A 2,364-nucleotide genomic window follows, 5' to 3' on the forward strand; every position below is an offset into this window, starting at 1 on the left:
ATATGAATATATTGCCGGTTACTATGAGCTAGGAACTATGGAAAAGGCCCCTGAGAGAACAGGTGGTAAGCGTTCTGGTTGCCAATGATGCCATAAGTACACCGATGAAAGAATGACTGGAAATAAGGATTCAACCAGAGACTTTGAGGATTGTCATCAGTGACATAATGGTTTTATTAAAGGATTGTTTTAAAACTAGTTGATGCTAAGAAAAAGGCAATTTCATATTGGGTGTGTAAGTGGTGTGACTAGTTTTATGTTTGCATGAACTTCCGGCTAGGGGGCCTTGGAACTCTTTTCCTTGGTACCCGGGACAAAACCTAACCAAATTCTTAATTGGATCCCATCACTACAGTGGTTGGGCGGTTGGCTAACCCATGGGACTGGATGGGGTTAGGCTGGACTGATGGATCCGTAAATCGAGATTTAATTTCTATTATTACGATAGATGAAGTAAATCCCGGATAGAAATTGTTCTATGGATAGGAATCAACGGCTGTGCCTCTTGATGGGGAAAAAAGCGTTGATCCCAATGATCCAAGTGCAAGTTTCTTCCTTGATTTGACCAAGTACCGTTAAAGGTGCAGTCAGATCAGTTGATCCGTAATGATCTTGACTACGTTAAAGTAAAGAGTTATCCTGGTGGAATCGCCCATGCTTTCCGGGTAAAGGAAGTTTTTTCGATTTCGGTTTTGGACAAACCGACAGATTAGTCTCTTGTCCGGATATCCGTGGGCGAGGCCCCGAGTGTGAGACCCCTACCCACGTATGATGTGCTACTTCTGCTGCTAGTACCCCGAATCCGTTGCGCGGTGGAGATCGGGATCTCACATGTTGTCCAAGTATGGTATGATAGGCTGTAAGCCTATTTCCGTGCCATTGGATCAGAATGGCAAGTTGAGTGCAGATTCAGGAGAGATCTTGGAGGATCCTACTATGTACAGACGCATAGTAGGAAGTTTGATCTACATGACGATCACGAGACCAGATTTGAGCTATGCTGTTGGGTTGGTGAGTCAGTTTATGCAGGTTCCACGGAAACCGCATTTGGATGCAGTGAGACGCATACTGAGGTATGTGAAGTCTACTTTACATTGTGGACTATTCTATGAGACTGGGACAGAGATATGTGTACATGGGTACACAGATGCTGATTGGGCTGGTAGTATCTTAGATAGAAGATCTACCAGTGCATTCATGTTTTCTTTGGGGAGTGTTGCTATGACTTGGAGCAGGAAGAAGGAGCCTACGGTTGCTTTATCGAGTACAGAGGCAGAGTACAGAGGAGCTGCCTATGGCAGCATGTGAGAAAGCTACTTGCAGATTTGGGTCTATCAGTGGGATAGACAAGTTGCCATTTTCTATGACAACATTAGCAGTATACACTTGGCCAGGAACCCAGTCTTTCATGCTCGTACGAAGCACATAGAGGTCCACTACCACTTCGTTAGAGAGAAGGTCTTGGTGGCAGGAGATCTTGACCTTGTTTATGTCAGCACAGAGGATCAGGTAGCTGACATCTTCACCAAAGCATTGGGTACAGAGAAGCTCCGCAGATTCAGGGCTTCACTTGGTGTACATGAGATGGAGTTGAGCTCGAGGGGGAGTGTTGAGATATCGAGCTCATCTAGTGAGGCGGTGGACACTGATGACCCGCCTGGGGGATAGGCCCCACATTTACACCACTGGCATGGTTGGGTGATATGCGGCCAGTGGGATGACACGCTGTGTGACAGCCATTCTAGAGACTGGCATAGTTATAGCGCCAGCTCATTTAGTCGGGTTCACACTATATAGAACCCGTGTATGTATTTGGTTGAGTACCTTTCGTATTGTGTGTACTCTTATCTTGTATATGGTGTGCTGAGTGTTGAGTAGAGAAGAAGAAGATTTTCAGCCTCTCACCTTGTGTGTTCTCTATTATGGTTTTGTGAGTGAGTGTGTGCTTGTAAGAGCTCAAGCTCTCTTCCCCCCCTGCATCTTTTCATGGAGCAATGCAAGTCTTGACGCATTATTGAAGTAAGCATTCTAACTTGCAAATTTGAATTAGTGGTTAAGGGTTTAGGGTTTAGGGTTTAGGGCTAATTGATGATATTGGATGTAGGCTATTATCAAACATGCTTCCAAAGGGGAATATACTACCCACCTCAAGAGACATAGCGAGGCGCTATGTGACATCTCATGGAGGATTGGATTATGATCGCATACATGCATGCATCAATGATTGCATTCTCTTTCGTGGGACACATAAGGAGGCTCGACATTATCCCACTTGTGGTGGTGAAGCAAGGTATAGAATAGATGTGAAGAGTTTTGATGTACCTCTCGTAAAGTCTTGCGACACTTTCCTATAATTCCTCGCAT

Source organism: Cibotium barometz, chromosome 61, assembly GCF_041138505.1.
Source record: "Cibotium barometz isolate CiBa-2024 chromosome 61, ASM4113850v1, whole genome shotgun sequence".
NCBI lineage: Eukaryota > Viridiplantae > Streptophyta > Polypodiopsida > Cyatheales > Cibotiaceae > Cibotium > Cibotium barometz.